At 54.3% G+C, this 23,039-nt stretch overlaps 1 protein-coding gene across 23 annotated transcripts in view; it reads right to left on the minus strand.

Moving 5' to 3' along the window:
• DYSF (dysferlin) overlaps positions 1–23,039 on the minus strand; it is a 218,231-nt gene that overhangs the window by 86,077 nt on the left and 109,115 nt on the right. The gene's annotated exons all lie outside the window — the stretch shown is intronic.

Here is a 23,039-nt window from a genome sequence, read left to right on the forward strand (position 1 = left end):
CTGGGCTGTCAGCCCCTAACTTGACTCCAAGTAGTGCCTCCTTACTACAGAATCCCCAGACCCAACGTCAAGTCCACAGGGAAATTCTTCTCCCTCTCTAGTGGGGACCAGACATGGCAGATGGAATTTTGAGTTCTTCTGGTCCAAGAGGTTAGAGTTTGACAGAAGGAAGGACTCTAAGCGGCTCTCCAGGGAAGAAGCCAATGGCGACCTATGCCTGGGATGAGTTAAGAGGGCCCAGTCTAGTACCTCTGTCCACCCCCTGTGCATCTGGAGACAGTGCTGGTGCCAGGGACACACAGGCCCCAAGCTAGTCCTCATCTCTGAGAGAGGCTGCACTGCATCTTCTCCACCTCTCACCAGCGCCCACTGCACTGAGGGCAAGAAGAGGGTTCAGGCTGAGGCCAGGGACAGGGACAGGAGTGGGAGGCAGGGGGGTCTACACTCAGGCTCAGAAGCCAGTCTATCAGTTTACTGGATAAGCTAGACCGTCAGTCCCTCACCTCGCCCTCATTAGCATGGGGCCATGAACCATCTTCCCTGGAACAGTGCCCACCTCCCTGTCAACGGCTTCCCCCCAACCACCACCTCTGCCGCACTGCAGCCCCTCCTCAGGGCCTTGCATGGTTTGGGTGGCTCAGGGACCCAGCAGGGATCAAGACCGCCACAAGAATAGGAAAGGCGCCAGTCACGCCCCAGCCCAGCCTCCCAGACTTGGCTTTCTGTGACACCAAGCCCACCAGCCTCCCATGGCCAGGAGCCCAGCAGAGGTACTGGGGAGAGCTGGACAGCATCTCCACGCTGCCCACTCCCTCTGTGGTCACTCTGATTTCTCCAAGTCCCTCTCTCTCGCCCCACACTGTCACCTTGCCCAATCCCTCTTCCCAACACACAAGCACACACACTCAGGAAGAAAACCCTGGCCTCCTCTTGGACGGCCTGTTCATACTACCCGGGTCTGCCCAGAGTGGCCACTTCCCAGGGCGTTTCTGCTGGGCGCTCTGACTAGCACCTGGCTGCAGCCATTTCCCAGGAATCTCGAGCTCTCCCCAGGCCCTGGAGCTCCACAGTCCCCAGTGCCTCCAAATACAGCTGCACAGCCCCTTCTGTGGTCCACCTCTCCAAACCATGCCCACCTTCAGGGCCTAGCCCCAGACCCCTGGCCCAAGATGCCGCCCTGGACGCCTGTTCTCCCACCTCTGATCTGCCCACACCTAGAACCAGAACCAGCCTCACTACCCACAGTCACCAGGTGGCTCCCGGCCGGCAGCTCTCACCACCTGAAGCGTCCCGGTCAGACCTCCGGTGGCCCGGCCCATCTTCCCCATCCAACACCAGCGCTTGCTTCCCCCAAACCCAGCCCTCAGCTTCAGGTAGGCCGCGCTCCTCAAAGCTGGTCCAGATTCACACCTGTTCCCATCACAGGCTTGTGCTGTTCCCTGGCCAGAAGTGCCTCCTTCCTTTGGCCACAACTTCAACACAAGCTCTGGAATCAGATTGCTTGGGCTCCAATTCTGGCCCTGCCGTTTACTAGCTGTGGGACTTTGGGCAGGTTGCTTAACCTCTCTGAACCAGTCTCCCTGTAAATTTGAGATAATTCTACAGTGTCTATCTCAGAGAGTTGCTGTGATTGTTAAGGGGATAAATTACATGTTGTTCTTAGCACATCACCTGGCACATAATAAATACTCAATAAACGTTTGCTCTGAACGTCCTTATGAGAAAGAAGGCACAGTGGGGTGGGGGAGGGTGGGCCATAAACTACGAAGTTAGCAATTGTGCTCAGGGGTGGCACTCATAGATCCCGTGTTTGTTCAAAATTATTCCAGGAGTCAGAAAAGTGGACATTTCAGGAGCCACAGGGCTGGGCAGAAATCACAATCAATCAAGCAAGCAGTCTCTCAACACATACACACATGCACAGACACACACACACACACACAGGAGAGTAGGATAATAGGGAGGGGTGTCATACTACAGACAGGGAAGGACCCAAAGGCCACGAGGCCTGAAATCCTCCCTCCCAGGCAGGTGTGGACCCCAGGCGTCCTGGGCTCCCACCAGGAGAGGCATTTGGCCCGGCCCCCTGTGCCGGCATCCCGCCAGAGCATGCACCAAGTCCAGCGGCTAATAGTTCCCAGTTTCAGGGTCTGCGAGGCTGCATGTAGGGCTAAACCTGGGGGACCCAGCAGGCCACCCCAGGCGTGAGGTGCAAGGACGCCAAGGAAAGCAGATCAGGACGCTGGAAACAGGGCTTGGCCAGCCCCCGGTGCAACAAAGCGTAGCACATGCAGCTGGGTGCACCTTGGTGGGGGTGAGACGGGCTTGGCTGGAGGCGGGTGCAAGGCCCAGGACTCTGCAGCCCCTCCACCTCAGTTTGGCAACACAGCCGCGCCCCTCACAGGCAGGGCGCTGGAATGAATACAGACAGGGAAGCCGCCGTTGGCTCCCACAGGACCCGTGACTCCTTCTCTCCCTCCCAGTGCCGACGGGGACCTCCCTGCTTGCGGATGGCTGCCAGTGCACATCCCCACTCACCTCGCACCTCCTCTAGATGGCCCCCCAGCCGCCTCCCGTCAGCACCACTCCCACCAAAATGTCTCTGTCTGGGGCTTTGGCAGCACTCTCTGGGTCTCTGTCCAAGGGCAGGGCCACCCATCTGTGATCAGAAAAGGTGTCTCCTCCCTGGGATTTTCATGAAGGCCAGGGCCACATACCCCAGGCTAGCTCCGTGGCTGGCCCACAGCAGGCCGTGGCACTGAGAAGGACCCTCCTTCTCAGGGAGGACCAGCATTCCCTCCAGGAATGCCCCCCTCACTGGCTCCTCCATCCGCCGCCTCCAGAATCTCCCTCCCCACTCCACAGGGCCCGCTGCCACCCCACTCCCTCTGCCACCTGGGTGTGGACCTGACTCTTCCTTCCCTTCTCTTCCCAGCTCAAGGAGACCGACGGGGCTTGCTGGGAAGAAGCGGGGAGAACCAGGAGCTGGGCTGACGGATGCCCACTAAGTTCAGCCCCTCTCAGCAGAGCCCGCACAGCTGCCCTGCTTCCCATCCTGGGCAGAATTCCACCCGCACAGCTGGCCAACGTCTTTACATCCTCCAGCTCCCTGACCCTCCCAGGGGGACTTGAGCTCGCCACACATCCTCCTCAAACCCTGGGAGCAGAGGAGGCCAGCCGGCCCAGCTGTGGCCTCTAAATTGAGTCTCCAGCAGTCAGGACCCCCACACTCCCGCTGGCTTCCACGCTCAAACCAGCTGGAACCCTCTGGGGTCCCCTTTCTTGACCCCAGGCCTCTTGCATGTGGGTCTCTCTGCCCCATTCCTTCCCTGGCTTTATCCTCAGGCACCCAGTTCCTCATCTTCAAGGTCCCCTGCAAGGATGAGTTAAGCACCCCTCCGATGTGCTCCCACAGTGTCCCGAATTTCCCCTTACTGCATCTACCACCCCCCATTGTAAATACCTGTTTACCTGTCTGTCCCCTCCCACAGACAGAACGCCTCACACGCAGCAGGTGCTTGATAAATAATTGGAGGATGGATGGATGGATGGATGGATGAACGAATGCGGACATGCCACAGGTGAGAACACCAGCATAAGCTTTGGGGAGAGGTGACAACAAAGGCCAGCCTGCCGCCCAGGTCAGGGGGTCAGCCTGTGCACTAACACAGATAATCCAATGGCACGCTTTCTTCACTCTGAAGTGTATTTTGGTTTCCATGTGTGGACAGGCAGGGCTCACACTTGGGGACTTCCAAACAACGAAGCCTCAAGAAACCTGATTCAGGAGCTTCAGGGCAGCACGTCCCTCCCATCAGCCCTGCCCTCTGATGTGCCACACAGGTTCTTTGAACACCTACCTCGTGCCAGGCCTTTCCCACAGTCAAGTTGGAAAATGGATATTACTGCGCATGGAAACATAAAATGTCACCTCCCCCAAGAGGCCCTCCCTGACTAAACCATCGAAAACCACATTCACATCCACACCCTCACAAGCACCGTCACACGTCCACCTGCGCACTCACACACCCCAGCCCGACACACGCTCACAAACTCCACCCCAGCACCCCAACCACACACACGCTCTCCCCCCAACCCCAGACGCATCACACACACACACCGCCCCACCCCACCCTCCCCGACACACTCACACGCACACACACCCCCGCAATGGCGCTCTCTACTCTCTTCTGCAGCTTCATGGTCCTCAGCGCACTTGTTACCCCAGACATCCGATACATTAAGGTGTTTGTTACCGCGCCCCTAGAGTGTGGGCTCCGAGAGGGCACTACCATGTCGCCTGAGCCTACTCCAGTGCCCGGTACAGAAAGGCCTCAGTAAATATTTACTGAATCAACAAATAAAATCCAAGCTGAGCACCCTTACCTCTGTAAGTGTCCCTCCATTACACAGTCGCCCTTTTTCTGGGCGGAATTGTTTGAGCTAAAGGAACTTTCTGGGGACTGAGCCTGACTTTGAGGGAAGGATCCCCAAGAAAGAGATGACATAGACAGAGATGAGAGAGGGTAAGTGGAGGCACAGCAGGGACAACTCAGGTTTGCCCCCTTTAACGTCTATTCTCCCAGTGACACGGCACTGAACAGGCCCAAGGATCCTCCTAAGAGCTGGGACGCACACACTCGATCCTGATGACACCTGACACGCTCATGCCTTCCTCTCAGAGACGGGAAACTATGGTGCATGAAGGCAAAGCAATTGCATTGTCGCAAGACCAACGAGCGGCCGCAGACGCCTCCGACTCATGTTTGAGGGCCTGCGTTTCAGGTGTGCAGAGCGGAAAGTCAAGTGACCCACTCACTTACAGACCCGGAAGCTCCAGCTAGAGAATGGCCAGGCTGCCGTTCCCCGGACATCAGAGTCCATGCGGGGGAGTGGGAGGAACATGCCTGGAGCTCCCAGAGCAGGTTGGAGAAGGGCAGTGGGGCTTCAGGGAAGCCCAGTTCCTGACACTCACATTCCTCACTGTAAAGGGGCAGTCGTGGTAACACCCACTGCAGGGCTATTGAAAATGCAGGGCTTGCAACCTTGGCCTATTGGCATTTTCGGCCAGGTAATTCTTTGTGGTGGGGGCTGTCCTGTGCATTGCAGGATGTCTAGCAGCATCCCTGGCCTCTGCTCACTAGATGTCAGTAGCACCTCCCAATTCTCAGTTGTGACCACCAAAAAGCTCTCCAGACATTGTCAAATGTCCACTGGGGGATGGGATGGGGGATAGAAATTGCCTCCAGTCGAAAACCACCAGGGAAAATTAAATGAAATGCACCAAAGGCAAGGTCCGTGGCAGGTACTTACACATAGTCAGCACCCAGCACATGGTGCTAGTGCTGTTGATTTAACGCTTTCATCTCTCCAGTCTCACGCTAAACAACACCCTCCCCGACTTACTCTGACTTCTGGCTTTCTTTAAATTTGGAATCCATCACCCTCCCTCTGCCACAGGACCTTTGCACAGGCTGTTCTCTCCACCTAGAATGCCCTCCAGATGAGCTAATTTGAGCTCTTCCTTCAGCTCAGTCATCACTGCGGCCTGGATACTCCTTGACCACCCCGCCCTCATCATTGGCCTCCACCTAGCCTCTCCTGGTTTCTCTCTTGCATCCATCTCTCTGTGTTTATAGGTAAAGCATGCACAGTGCTTTATCCCCTGTGCCCAGCACAGTGTCTGGCGCCCAGTGAAGATTTGTTACATGAAATGAATCACCAGCATTGCTGGCCCTGAGGCCCATGTGCAGTGTTCAAGCTCAGGTCCCAGGGGAAGGGACAGGAAAGTGTGCCTCAGCCACCATCCTCCACCCTCAGGGGGCTCAGGATCAGACATCACGACAGAAAGAGTGATATGACCTCACTACACCCCAGCACGGGGCCATCCATGGGGTGGAATGGAAGTGGGTGTGGCCTTGGAAGGTCCCATTCAGGAAGTCTTCCTAGAGGAGGGGAAAGAGGAAGGCGCTGGAACAGGGAGAGCAGCTGGAGGTCTCCCCCCAGCTGAGGGGAAAGGCCCCTAGAGGGGCGAGGGGCAGGGCAAGGAGGGCTGGCTTCCTTCTGCTCTCGCTCAGAGCCCTGGGCAGGGCCAAGCTGCAGGAGCGGCTGACGCTCTGGTTTCCACCCCCCAGCCTTCAGCCCCACTCCACACTCTTCCCCAGCCCCAGGGCCAGGCCCAGGGCATTGGGTTTCCCACAGTCACATTCCTGCCTCCATAGCTCATGCCGATGTGACTCCCAGGCTGGGGCTGGCAGCCACGCGGTCTGTGGCCACGCTCCCCGTCTTGGGGCTAGCTGTGTAAGGAATCCTGCCGCTCGCCCAGGAGACTGGGCCGCCTCCAGCCCGCTGCTGCCCGGCTGGCGGCCGTGGCTCCCTGGAGGTGCCTGAGCTTAGGAGTGGGAGGGACTCTCTCTCCTTTCTAGATGCCATGGGGGTCTCCCAGGGGTCCCCAGAGCCGGCAGGCAGGCCCACCTTATCTGCTGAGGGCTGACGTCCCAGGACCTCGGTGTGGCCACCACACTGGGAGGAGGTGAGCAGTTTCTGGGAAAATAAGCAACCTACGAAGGGGACTCCTCGAGCCCCCTAAATTGGATCCAACACCAAGCACCAGACCAGTAATGTATCTGAGACGCCTTCCGCGTGCACCACAAGGTCGTCTGTCACACACACACCCCTGCTCCCTCTGGCAATGGCGCGTGGCCCCACCCAGGACCTAGAGGTCTGATTCAGGATGTTTAAAGCAGAGGCAGGAGGCAGACGGAAGGGGCAAGAGCAGAGGGGGTGCAACAGAGACACAGGCTGAGCAGCGGGGCTCCCCAGGGCTGAGGAGGTGGGGGACAGAGCCACGGCAGGAAAGTGCTCAGGAAGGAAGTGACAGAGCCTCAGAGGTGTCTCGGGGGCCACCGGGGCACCCCCTGCCCAAGCAGAGTCAAGCAGACGGGTCTCAGGGGCCAGCTGCCCTCCTCGCTTTGCTTGGAGGACTCAGTTCCTATGTACAATGGACCCAATGAGCCCAAGTGATAGAGGCATCAGGAAGGGCACTACTGTTGGGGGCCCCCCACCCCTTTACTTATACAAACAGGACCAGGGGGCCCCTAGGAGCAGCAGGTGCTGGAGCCAGCTCCCACGGCTCACGAGAGCAGATTATTAAATTTTCAGCCATTTCGCAAGCTGGCTGTTAAACACAGCCATTTGGGAAAATTAAATCACATAAATTTATAACTTCAGAAATTATGTTAAAACAAAGGTGATAAATACTCAAACTCATCACTTCCTAATTATTTCACTGCCTTTTACTGTGATCCTGCGCCGGAGGTTATTCACATCCAGCGCGTGTAAGGTTGAAAAGCTGCACGATGGTGTGCCGTGCCCATCCCCGCCCACGCCCCGGTCCGGCCACCTCACACTGCCACGGCAGGCACATCTACACCACGGAAATCAGCAAATGCTACACATCGGGCTGGATTTGTTTTCTGGGTTTTTATCTGGAGAGCCAGTTAAACATTGATCCTAGGGTTAAGCACAGCCCTGGGGTGACCTGCCAGTCTCTCATCTTCACGATCGGCTTTGCTGGGACATCCAAATAACAACTAACAGTGTAGGGCAGAGAGTCAGAAACCCGGCACAGCTCCCCCCCATTATTACAAGATTTTTCACAACACTTGTGTGAGGAAACACTAGAATAATCGTTACTTGTCTTCTCTGTGCCTCAGTTTGCTTCTCTGTAAAATGGGAGGATTGATAAACCTATCTGAGGATTGCTGGGAGGGTTAAATGAGATAATCCACGGACAGGGCAGAGGGCAAGGCCTGACACATGGCATGTGCTCCAGCGCAGTTGGCGAACATTGTCCACAAAGGGCCAGAGAGTAAGTACTTCTGCCTTGGCGGCCATATGGTCTCTGTTGCAACGGCTCTGCTGCCCTTGTAGCCGGACAGCAGTGTAGACACGAATGCACCCGGCTGTGCCAACAATGCCCCATTTATACATCAGGCAGAGGGCCAGACTCAGCCTGTGGGCCATGGTTTGCTGATCCCTGCTCTGTAAGGGGAGGTTATTATTTTTGCTGTGTTGTTAGCACCCCCATCTGATAAATGAGAAGACCGGGGCCCACAGAGGTTAATGGTTTTCCCTGAGGTTGCGTGGGAAAGGAGCTGGTGGGGCCAGGGGTCTCCCTGCACCGCTCAGGGCTCTTCCTACCTCCTGCTTCCCCATCAGAACTCAGCACCTGAGCAGGGCTCCCGGGCAGGACAGGGCTGAGTGCCAAGTCGGGGCCTTGGGGAGCCCAGGGCCCATGTCACAGCCCTGGCTGCCCCGGCCTCAGCTTCCAGGGAAAGCGTGCACAGGCCAGCAGGCCAGGCCAGAGGAGGAGAACCCTGGAAAAGAGGGAACTCAGGAACACAGGCCTCCTTCCTAATCAGGGCTGATTGCAACCTTAAGTAGAATAGCAGGCGAGGGTGCAACCCCATTTAGTTCACAGCTGGAGCCAGGGCTTGGCAGCAGCTGCAAAACTCCTTGCAAAACTACCGGCCAGCCCCTGGGGAGCTTGGGAGCAGACTCGGGAAACCTGGAGAACCGCGACGCCACGTGTGGACTGGCGCGAGTGTCGTTATGTGCGTGTGCGTCCTCTACGCTTTCCACGTCTCCGAACCTGCAGTTTGGAAAGAACACTCCAGCAGGTTTGTTCCCGTGCCACAGTGCCTCCCTAACTAGGAAGACTGTGGGACCCAGTTTGCCTGGAATGGTCCTAGTTTATGCCTGTTTTGCAGCATGATTAAGAAAAGTGTCCCAGACCAAACAACAGATTATAAGGTCACCCTAGCAACTGTGGATGCAGACTCTCACAAATGGATAGTGACACACACGGGGGGCACCCAACACGTCCACCCAGCTGTGACACACACTCGTCAGCACCCATGCATGCCTGTGTGCTGGCATTTTGTCTCAGGTATACGGAAATACACTTGAACCCACCAGACTTCAGCATCCAAATGTTCAGCGAGACAAACCCCGGGTCCCCACATCTAGAGGAATTACCCAACTGGTTCTCCTATGTGGGGGAGCAGGAGAGGCAGGGAGGTCCCTAATGAGAGGAGAACAGGCCCTCAGCCTACCCCTGCTAGCACAACGCCAGGTTCAGAACAGGTGCTCAACCAGCACATTCAAGAACCAGAATCCAGGGACACACAGAGCCGCATCCTGACTGCCCGCAAACCCCGCCAGGGACCTTGTTCACTTAAGGAGGCAAACCCCCATCACCGCCCACATGCTGCCCTTGCTAAAGGGCCCACTCTGGGAAGCATGCCTGGGCACCCTGCGCACAGCAGGGTTTCATCCATGTCCAGAGATGGCCCCTCCCCTCCCCACCCACATCTGACCTCCTTTCAGCCAGCTCAAATCTCAAATTACTCCTCTCCAGCATCAGCCTCTCCCTGACCCCCTTCCCAGCACTTCCGACTCCCAGCTGCCCTTCCCTGCCCTCTGGCCAGGGCTTGGAACCCTCTCCCTGTAGGTCCTCTCCACTTCAGGCCAGGACGCAGCCCTCTGCCAACCAACTGGAGGCTTCCCAGGGTGGGGGCAGTGGTGCCAGCTCCTGTCTAGCTGCCCAACTGTTCCAGGGAGGCCTGGCTACGGGACAAGAAGAGTGATGCCCACAGCCAAGGGCCCTAGCCAGCTGCCCAGGACCCTCCCAGGGACCCCACTCAAGGGCCCTTTAGGCAGGGAGGACGTTATGCCCTAACAGGAGTGGGGAGATGAACCTGGGGCGAGAGGGCAGAAGAGCCTGCCATTCTAGCCCTGGTTCTAGAACGGACTCATCCTGTGCCACTGGGCAAACCCCTTCTCAGGCTTCAGTTTCTTCTGGGGTACCACTGAAGGCTCAGAGTTTTGTTCCAAAGCAGCACTTTCTGCAGTGATGGAATGTTCTATAGCTGCACCATCCAACATGGCAGCCACTAGCCAGGTGGGGCTATTGAGCATGTGAAATGTGGTTAGTGTGACTGCAGAACTGAACTTTCTTATTTTAATTACTTCAAGTGTAAATTTAAACAGCCACATGTGGCTAGAGGCTACTATACCAGACAGAGCAGTTCTGGAACCTCAGTCTCCCAACTGTGAAATGGGTATAATACCAGAATCCAGCCCTCTGGGGTCCCTGCGAGGACGAAACGAGAAAATGCATATAAAGCCCTCAGCCTGGTCCTTGGCATGTGGTAAAACAGATCTTAGTAACTGTCTTCTTTGGGGTACGGGATTCCCTTAAGAAGTGGACAAAACCACGAACCTTACAGCAGAGTTTACCTGTCATAGACACACACATGCACGTTGCGCACACGTGCACATGACACATGTGCACACATCCATGCACACCTGCACAGACATATCACACACGTGCACACTGTAGACATTGTGTGCACACACATGACACATGTGCACACATCCATGCACACCTGCACAGACATATCACACACGTGCACACTGTAGACATTGTGTGCACACACATGACACATGTGCACACATCCATGCACACCTGCACAGACATATCACACACGTGCACACTGTAGACATTGTGTGCACACACATGACACATGTGCACACATCCATGCACACCTGCACAGACATATCACACACGTGCACTGTAGACATTGTGTGCGCACACATCACACATGTGCACACATCCATGCACACCTGCACAGACATATCACACACGTGCACACTGTAGACATTGTGTGCACACACATGACACATGTGCACACATCCATGCACACCTGCACAGACATATCACACACGTGCACTGTAGACATTGTGTGCGCACACATCACACATGTGCACACATCCATGCACACCTGCACAGACATATCACACACGTGCACACTGTAGACATTGTGTGCACACATGACACATGTGCACACATCCATGCACACCTGCACAGACATATCACACACGTGCACTGTAGACATTGTGTGCACACACATCACACATGTGCACACATCCATGCACACCTGCACAGACATATCACACAGGTGCACACTGTAGACATTGTGTGCGCACACATCACACATGTGCACACATCCATGCACACCTGCACAGACATATCACACAGGTGCACTGTAGACATTGTGTGCACACACATCACACATGTGCACACATCCATGCACACCTGCACAGACATATCACACAGGTGCACACTGTAGACATTGTGTGCACACACATGACACATGTGCACACATCCATGCACACCTGCACAGACATATCACACACGTGCACACTGTAGACATTGTGTGCACACACATGACACATGTGCACACATCCATGCACACCTGCACAGACATATCACACACGTGCACTGTAGACATTGTGTGCACACACATCACACATGTGCACACATCCATGCACACCTGCACAGACATATCACACACGTGCACACTGTAGACATTGTGTGCACACACATCACACATGTGCACACATCCATGCACACCTGCACAGACATATCACACAGGTGCACACTGTAGACATTGTGTGCACACACATCACACATGTGCACACATCCATGCACACCTGCACAGACATATCACACAGGTGCACACTGTAGACATTGTGTGCGCACACATCACACATGTGCACACATCCATGCACACCTGCACAGACATATCACACACGTGCACACTGTAGACATTGTGTGCACACACATCACACATGTGCACACATCCATGCACACCTGCACAGACATATCACACAGGTGCACACTGTAGACATTGTGTGCGCACACATGACACATGTGCACACATCCATGCACACCTGCACAGACATATCACACACGTGCACACTGTAGACATTGTGTGCACACACATCACACATGTGCACACATCCATGCACACCTGCACAGACATATCACACACGTGCACTGTAGACATTGTGTGCACACACATGACACATGTGCACACATCCATGCACACCTGCACAGACATATCACACACGTGCACACTGTAGACATTGTGTGCGCACACATGACACATGTGCACACATCCATGCACACCTGCACAGACATATCACACACGTGCACACTGTAGACATTGTGTGCACACACATGACACATGTGCACACATCCATGCACACCTGCACAGACATATCACACACGTGCACACTGTAGACATTGTGTGCACACACATCACACATGTGCACACATCCATGCACACCTGCACAGACATATCACACACGTGCACACTGTAGACATTGTGTGCGCACACATCACACATGTGCACACATCCATGCACACCTGCACAGACATATCACACACGTGCACACTGTAGACATTGTGTGCACACACATGACACATGTGCACACATCCATGCACACCTGCACAGACATATCACACACGTGCACACTGTAGACATTGTGTGCACACACATGACACATGTGCACACATCCATGCACACCTGCACAGACATATCACACACGTGCACACTGTAGACATTGTGTGCACACACATGACACATGTGCACACATCCATGCACACCTGCACAGACATATCACACACGTGCACACTGTAGACATTGTGTGCGCACACATCACACATGTGCACACATCCATGCACACCTGCACAGACATATCACACACGTGCACACTGTAGACATTGTGTGCACACACATGACACATGTGCACACATCCATGCACACCTGCACAGACATATCACACACGTGCACACTGTAGACATTGTGTGCGCACACATCACACATGTGCACACATCCATGCACACCTGCACAGACATATCACACACGTGCACTGTAGACATTGTGTGCACACACATGACACATGTGCACACATCCATGCACACCTGCACAGACATATCACACACGTGCACACTGTAGACATTGTGTGCGCACACATCACACATGTGCACACATCCATGCACACCTGCACAGACATATCACACACGTGCACACTGTAGACATTGTGTGCACACACATGACACATGTGCACACATCCATGCACACCTGCACAGACATATCACACACGTGCACACTGTAGACATTGTGTGCGCACACATCACACATGTGCACACATCCATGCACACCTGCACAGACATATCACACACGTGCACACTGTAGACATTGTGTGCACACACATGACACATGTGCACACATCCATGCACACCTGCACAGACATATCACACACGTGCACTGTAGACATTGTGTGCACACACATGACACATGTGCACACATCCATGCACACCTGCACAGACATATCACACACGTGCACACTGTAGACATTGTGTGCACACACATGACACATGTGCACACATCCATGCACACCTGCACAGACATATCACACACGTGCACACTGTAGACATTGTGTGCACACACATGACACATGTGCACACATCCATGCACACCTGCACAGACATATCACACACGTGCACACTGTAGACATTGTGTGCGCACACATCACACATGTGCACACATCCATGCACACCTGCACAGACATATCACACACGTGCACACTGTAGACATTGTGTGCACACACATGACACATGTGCACACATCCATGCACACCTGCACAGACATATCACACACGTGCACACTGTAGACATTGTGTGCGCACACATGTGCACACATCCATGCACACCTGCACAGACATATCACACACGTGCACTGTAGACATTGTGTGCACACACATGACACATGTGCACACATCCATGCACACCTGCACAGACATATCACACACGTGCACACTGTAGACATTGTGTGCGCACACATCACACATGTGCACACATCCATGCACACCTGCACAGACATATCACACACGTGCACACTGTAGACATTGTGTGCACACACATGACACATGTGCACACATCCATGCACACCTGCACAGACATATCACACACGTGCACACTGTAGACATTGTGTGCGCACACATCACACATGTGCACACATCCATGCACACCTGCACAGACATATCACACACGTGCACACTGTAGACATTGTGTGCGCACACATCACACATGTGCACACATCCATGCACACCTGCACAGACATATCACACACGTGCACTGTAGACATTGTGTGCACACACATCACACATGTGCACACATCCATGCACACCTGCACAGACATATCACACACGTGCACACTGTAGACATTGTGTGCGCACACATCACACATGTGCACACATCCATGCACACCTGCACAGACATATCACACACGTGCACACTGTAGACATTGTGTGCACACACATGACACATGTGCACACATCCATGCACACCTGCACAGACATATCACACACGTGCACTGTAGACATTGTGTGCACACACATGACACATGTGCACACATCCATGCACACCTGCACAGACATATCACACACGTGCACACTGTAGACATTGTGTGCACACACATGACACATGTGCACACATCCATGCACACCTGCACAGACATATCACACACGTGCACACTGTAGACATTGTGTGCACACACATGACACATGTGCACACATCCATGCACACCTGCACAGACATATCACACACGTGCACACTGTAGACATTGTGTGCGCACACATCACACATGTGCACACATCCATGCACACCTGCACAGACATATCACACACGTGCACACTGTAGACATTGTGTGCACACACATGACACATGTGCACACATCCATGCACACCTGCACAGACATATCACACACGTGCACACTGTAGACATTGTGTGCGCACACATGTGCACACATCCATGCACACCTGCACAGACATATCACACACGTGCACTGTAGACATTGTGTGCACACACATGACACATGTGCACACATCCATGCACACCTGCACAGACATATCACACACGTGCACACTGTAGACATTGTGTGCGCACACATCACACATGTGCACACATCCATGCACACCTGCACAGACATATCACACACGTGCACACTGTAGACATTGTGTGCACACACATGACACATGTGCACACATCCATGCACACCTGCACAGACATATCACACACGTGCACACTGTAGACATTGTGTGCGCACACATCACACATGTGCACACATCCATGCACACCTGCACAGACATATCACACACGTGCACACTGTAGACATTGTGTGCGCACACATCACACATGTGCACACATCCATGCACACCTGCACAGACATATCACACACGTGCACACTGTAGACATTGTGTGCGCACACATCACACATGTGCACACATCCATGCACACCTCCACAGACATATCACACACGTGCACACTGTAGACATTGTGTGCACACACATGACACATGTGCACACATCCATGCACACCTGCACAGACATATCACACACGTGCACACTGTAGACATTGTGTGCGCACACATCACACATGTGCACACATCCATGCACACCTGCACAGACATATCACACACGTGCACACTGTAGACATTGTGTGCGCACACATCACACATGTGCACACATCCATGCACACCTCCACAGACATATCACACACGTGCACACTGTAGACATTGTGTGCACACACATGACACATGTGCACACATCCATGCACACCTGCACAGACATATCACACACGTGCACACTGTAGACATTGTGTGCGCACACATCACACATGTGCACACATCCATGCACACCTGCACAGACATATCACACACGTGCACACTGTAGACATTGTGTGCGCACACATCACACATGTGCACACATCCATGCACACCTGCACAGACATATCACACACGTGCACTGTAGACATTGTGTGCACACACATGACACATGTGCACACATCCATGCACACCTGCACAGACATATCACACACGTGCACTGTAGACATTGTGTGCACACACATGACACATGTGCACACATCCATGCACACCTGCACAGACATATCACACACGTGCACTGTAGACATTGTGTGCACACACATGACACATGTGCACACATCCATGCACACCTGCACAGACATATCACACACGTGCACACTGTAGACATTGTGTGCACACACATCACACATGTGCACACATCCATGCACACCTGCACAGACATATCACACACGTGCACTGTAGACATTGTGTGCACACACATGACACATGTGCACACATCCATGCACACCTGCACAGACATATCACACACGTGCACACTGTAGACATTGTGTGCGCACACATGACACATGTGCACACATCCATGCACACCTGCACAGACATATCACACACGTGCACACTGTAGACATTGTGTGCACACACATCACACATGTGCACACATCCATGCACACCTGCACAGACATATCACACACGTGCACACTGTAGACATTGTGTGCACACACATGACACATGTGCACACATCCATGCACACCTGCACAGACATATCACACACGTGCACACTGTAGACATTGTGTGCACACACATCACACATGTGCACACATCCATGCACACCTGCACAGACATATCACACACGTGCACACTGTAGACATTGTGTGCGCACACATCACACATGTGCACACATCCATGCACACCTGCACAGACATATCACACACGTGCACTGTAGACATTGTGTGCACACACATCACACATGTGCACACATCCATGCACACCTGCACAGACATATCACACACGTGCACACTGTAGACATTGTGTGCACACACATCACACATGTGCACACATCCATGCACACCTGCACAGACATATCACACACGTGCACACTGTAGACATTGTGTGCACACACATCACACATGTGCACACATCCATGCACACCTGCACAGACATATCACACACGTGCACTGTAGACATTGTGTGCGCACACATCACACATGTGCACACATCCATGCACACCTGCACAGACATATCACACACGTGCACTGTAGACATTGTGTGCACACACATCACACATGTGCACACATCCATGCACACCTGCACAGACATATCACACACGTGCACTGTAGACATTGTGTGCACACACATCACACATGTGCACACATCCATGCACACCTGCACAGACATATCACACAGGTGCACACTGTAGACATTGTGTGCGCACACATCACACATGTGCACACATCCATGCACACCTGCACAGACATATCACACACGTGCACACTGTAGACATTGTGTGCACACACATGACACATGTGCACACATCCATGCACACCTGCACAGACATATCACACACGTGCACACTGTAGACATTGTGTGCACACACATGACACATGTGCACACATCCATGCACACCTGCACAGACATATCACACACGTGCACACTGTAGACATTGTGTGCGCACACATCACACATGTGCACACATCCATGCACACCTGCACAGACATATCACACACGTGCACACTGTAGACATTGTGTGCGCACACATCACACATGTGCACACATCCATGCACACCTGCACAGACATATCACACACGTGCACTGTAGACATTGTGTGCACACACATGACACATGTGCACACATCCATGCACACCTGCACAGACATATGACACACGTGCACACTGTAGACATTGTGTGCACACACATCACACATGTGCACACATCCATGCACACCTGCACAGACATATCACACACGTGCACACTGTAGACATTGTGTGCACACACATCACACATGTGCACACATCCATGCACACCTGCACAGACATATCACACACGTGCACACTGTAGACATTGTGTGCACACACATGACACATGTGCACACATCCATGCACACCTGCACAGACATATCACACACGTGCACACTGTAGACATTGTGTGCACACACATCACACATGTGCACACATCCATGCACACCTGCACAGACATATCACACACGTGCACACTGTAGACATTGTGTGCGCACACATCACACATGTGCACACATCCATGCACACCTGCACAGACATATCACACACGTGCACACTGTAGACATTGTGTGCACACACATCACACATGTGCACACATCCATGCACACCTGCACAGACATATCACACACGTGCACACTGTAGACATTGTGTGCACACACATCACACATGTGCACACATCCATGCACACCTGCACAGACATATCACACACGTGCACTGTAGACATTGTGTGCACACACATGACACATGTGCACACATCCATGCACACCTGCACAGACATATCACACACGTGCACTGTAGACATTGTGTGCACACACATCACACATGTGCACACATCCATGCACACCTGCACAGACATATCACACACGTGCACACTGTAGACATTGTGTGCGCACACATGACACATGTGCACACATCCATGCACACCTGCACAGACATATCACACACGTGCACTGTAGACATTGTGTGCACACACATCACACATGTGCACACATCCATGCACACCTGCACAGACATATCACACACGTGCACTGTAGACATTGTGTGCACACACATCACACATGTGCACACATCCATGCACACCTGCACAGACATATCACACACGTGCACTGTAGACATTGTGTGCACACACATCACACATGTGCCTATACATCAAACACCCATGCACACACACACCCACAACTTTGTGTCCAATTTCAAGCGGCTCCAAAGCCAGGTGGAGAGTACCTTTCGAACATGAAAGTTCCTTCCAGCTCTAAAAACCCCCAAGACTATGAGCACATGCTGCCGAGTCTCTGAGTCTCGGTCCCCTCCCCTCCCTGCCTGGGCTCAGGCAGCTCAGAAAACCCTTCCCGATGCTCAGAGCCAAGCGCAGAGGCAGGGCTCTGGAAAAATCCTCGCGCGTGGAGGGCAGGCCCAGGGCAAGGGCGACAGGCCGGATCCTGTGAGCTCATCCCAGCAGCCGTCACCAGAGTTCTCAGAGAGGCCGGTGGCGTCGGGAGGGGGGTGGCTGGGTGGGAGCCGGCTGTGGTGGTGGCGGCAGCAAGGGGTGTGGGGCGAGGAGACGCTATAATAGCAGCTTTGTGCTCCGCTTCCCAGCTCCCTGGGAACGCCAGGAAGATTATGAAACCCGGTGTCTTTGGGAATGCCAGGATATTAGCTGGAAAAAGAATAATACGAAAATAAAATAATGCTCGGGATGGAGACAGCAGACGATTAGCAGACAGAGCCAGGGCCTCCCGCTCCGCGGAGGGAGCCAGGCTTGGCCCCGGCAGAAGGTTTCAGGGAAAGGCTGCCCGTGCTAATGAGCAGACAGGGCCTGCCTTCCAGCGAGACGTCTTCAGGAAGGGAGCTGGCAAGCGAGGCTCAGCTTGCTGGAGGATGCATGGGCCAGGGGAGGGGTGGTAGGAGGCAAGGGGGCGCCACAGGCCTGGTCCTTGGGCCCAGACATCCACAAATGTCAGATTACCAGGAAGGCCACCTGGCCACCACCCACAGTCCTTCCCTGGACTCCTTCAAGCTCTGACTTGCGATGTCCTCCCCCGAGAAGCCTCCCTCATTAGGCACTGTCACTCTGCAAAGACTTATTCTGCCCTCCAGCGCTTCAAAGACACAGAGTCCACTGGGCTGACTGGCACTCGCACGTGGCCGACTCTCTTCCTGTCAGACAGCAGTTCCCCCTGGGCCAGGCCTCCACCATCAGATTGGGGGATCATTAAAAGAAAAGATCACTTTCCTCCCACCAGAGAGCAGGAAGAGCATGTCATCTTTCCCTGCCTCCCGCTCCAGGACCTTGGCCGCACACCTTCAGCCAGGAGTAGGCACACCCCGCCTCCCTCAGACAGGTGTCCACGTTGGGGGGCCAATGTGACCACCTCCCTCATCTTCATGATGTACTGTGTGCTTCTCAATCTTGCTACTCAAAGATGGTCCTTGGACCAGCAGCTTCAGCACCACCTGGAGGCTTGATAGAACTGGAGACGCTCGGGCCCCACCTGGACATTGAATCCAGAGTGTGCATTTTAACAAGATCCCCGGATGGCTCCTATGTTCATTAAGTCTAAGAAGCACTTCTTTAAGCTTCATGTCCTTAATCCTTACAAAGACCCTAGGATGGGGGGCCAGCCCTATGGCCTAGTGGTTAAATTCAGTGTGCTCCATTTTGGCAGCCCGGGTTCGGTTCCCAGGCACAGACCTACACCACTTATCCACAGCCAAGCTGTAGCAGTGACCCACATACAAAATAGAGGAAGACTGGCACAGATGTCCGCTCAGGGTGAATCTTCTTCAGCAAAAAGAAAAAAAGGATCCTAGGATGTGGTGACTTTCATGAGTAAGCTAACAGAGTCACTAAAAGGATAAATGATCTGTCCACAGAGGAAGCAGAATTCAAATCAAACCTGCGCCACTCACCCATCCTGCCACACCCCTGCCAAGTGACTGAGCAGACATCAGCGACCAGTGGGCAAAGGCCAGCACCCAGAACAGTGGGTGGGCCTGGTACCGAGGAAACCCAACCACCTGCCCCCATGATATCGAATGGACTTCAGCTCCAATGCCTTGCTGGGGCATCAGTACATCCAGGGACAAAGTACACTAGGCTCAGGGACAGGAGGCTAGGTTGTCCTTGGTCCCGGCAGAAAGCATGTAAAGGTGACCAAGGAAGGAGTGAGTGTGTGTGTGTGGACTGATGGGGGCCTGATTCATTCAAGTAGAGTGGTCCAGACAGTTCCTGTCAAATGGGCCTGTGGCCCTGTCCAAATGCCAGCCACACCTAAAGACTTTCCCAAACTCTCTGTCCTCCAACCCCAGGTTTGTGGGATCCAGCCTCTCCAACCACTGTCTGCCTCTGGGTCTCTATGTCAGCAAAGCGCCCCCCAGGATTCAGAGGGCTCCACTGTGCTGGTTTCTTCCACATATCACAGGCGAGTCACATCTGCATGGCAGTCAATCGCCTTCCCACGGCTGTTGACTGACATTTGATTTCAGCGCTCCCTCACGACATTTTCTCCCACACGAAGAACAAACGGGTTGGTTCTCTGTTCTGGGAAATGCCCCGCTTCGTTCTCCCAGTCACCGAGCCGTGAATGCTTGGCAGTGGGTCCCGGAGCCTTGCTCATCTTCTTCCCCCACATCCTGGCCGGCCCCAGAGCCCATCCACACTTCCATCCACGTGTCTCTGGGCACCTCTGGCCTTGCGCCCTCTCTCTCCACGGCCCCCTCACCTCACAGCTGACGCTCAGCTCCCAGGCCCCTCGGCCTCCCTGCCGTGGGCCGCCTGGCAGGCAGCTGCCAGACCCATCTTCCTCACGCAGCACTTCACCGTGTGTGTGTGTCACATTTGCCAGGGCCAACCGTGAACTCATCGCAGCCCAGGTCCACCCCACCCCGCGGCCTGGCGATGGGAGCGGCCCTCCCATCCACCCAGAGGAGCTCTGAGGCCTCTCTGACGCTCCCCTCCCCAAGCCCTGCTTCTCCGCCTCCCTCCACTCAGTCCCACAGCCCCCACCCTGGATGGTCTCCTTGTCCCTGATCTCTAAGCAAGACTCCTGATGGTCTCCCGAAGGGAGGCTCCCCCTCCCCAACCGTGGAGACAGCTACTTAATCAATGGCCCTAAGGCCCAGCTCTGACCAGAGCACTCCTCTGCTCAACAACCCACACTGGCTCCCTACTGCTCACTGAACAGTCCCATGGGTGTCATCTGTAGCTCTTTGCCCAGCACTGTTTTGGGGAATTTTTTCCCCTTTCAGATGCTCTTCTCCCTGACCTGGTGCTGCTGTCAACCACAGAAAAGGGGGGTGACCCAGGATGGCCAATCAGAACATTCTGTTCCTCACCTCAGGCTCAGGGGCTGGTGTGGGTACATGACCAAGCACACCCAGTCAGCCACACACAAGACTGTTACTGGTTATGGAGAAGGAGCACGCGCCCCTCTGGGGTCTCCAGCTCTGAGGAGAACAGAGGACACGGGGTGTGCTTCACTGGCTGTAAAAAGGATGTCAGCCTTCTGCCACGGGCGCCATCTTTGCTACCGAGCGAGCCAGTGTGAGAACGAGGCCAAGACAGAGCAGCCAGTCAGAAACAGTCACAGGACACTGGGGGAACCCCCATTTCCTGCCAGGCCTGCTGCCCCATTCACCTCTCAGGCTCTTCCCGGCTATCTGAGGCCTGAAACCCGTTTTCTCTCTTTGGCCCATTTGAGTTGAGTTTCTGTCTGATGGAAACAAGCCCTCCTTCCTAAGGGTGCCCGCCCGGGCTCCGTAGCCCTGGCCCTGACTCTGAGGTCTGCCAAGGCCTTGATCCCCCAACCCCTCCACTGGAGCCACATGACCACCCCCAGGCCCCACCCTGTGCCCAAGCCAGGCCCTTTCCAACAAGAGAATGGGAGTCACTGAACACCAGCCCTGTCCCACGAGACTCCCCAGCTGCAGCTGCTCCAAGCTGGGTGGCAGTTCTACCCCGCCCTGCTCCTAACCCGACCTGAGCGCCACCTCAGTGGCCCAGAGAGCCCAGGGCTGGGCCGTCTCCTCCCGGCCTCCCCACGACTTGTCTGCAAGACCAGGGAAGGGCCCCTCTGGAGCCTATGACAGGCGTCTCTGATGCACCTGGCCCCCAGAGGCTTCCTTTCCCTTGATGCCACCCCTGGGCCTGGCCCACGGTCAAGGCCTGAGAGTGAAGGAACCTCTGGTTCCTGATCACCCCTTCTCAGGGGCACTGCCAGCCCCAACTCCCTTCCCTGTCCCCACCCCATCAGATCCTGGGCCTGTGCCACTGTAGTCCCCCAGCCCTCACAGCAGCACCGTCCCACAGCTATGTGCCCAGCCCCAGCCCAGGACTAAGACCCACTGCTTCTCCCACCGACCAAAGAGGCACACATGCACACACACACACACACACACACACACAGCTGGCTGCACACAGACACACTAGATTCCATCAGCCTGCACAGCTAGTGGGACTTGCTCCTCAGGGTCACAGCCCAAAGCACCCCCTGGGGGGCAGGCGATGCTGGCTGGATTTCAGAGAGGGTGTCACACCCTGGGCATCTCATTCCCACCTCCAGGAATTCCCAGACCAACAGAGCAGGGAACAGGCTATGTCTTGGCCCTGAATGTCCCCACTCGGACTGTCCAGGAAGAGCATCTCATCTCCTTTGAGGAACATATCATCCAACCTTGATAACCCCGGACAACCTTGAGCGGATTCCAATTCTACTGGCACCAGAAAGTGTCCACA

This window comes from Equus asinus, chromosome 6, assembly GCF_041296235.1.
Source record: "Equus asinus isolate D_3611 breed Donkey chromosome 6, EquAss-T2T_v2, whole genome shotgun sequence".
In the NCBI taxonomy this organism is placed as follows: Eukaryota; Metazoa; Chordata; class Mammalia; order Perissodactyla; family Equidae; genus Equus; species Equus asinus.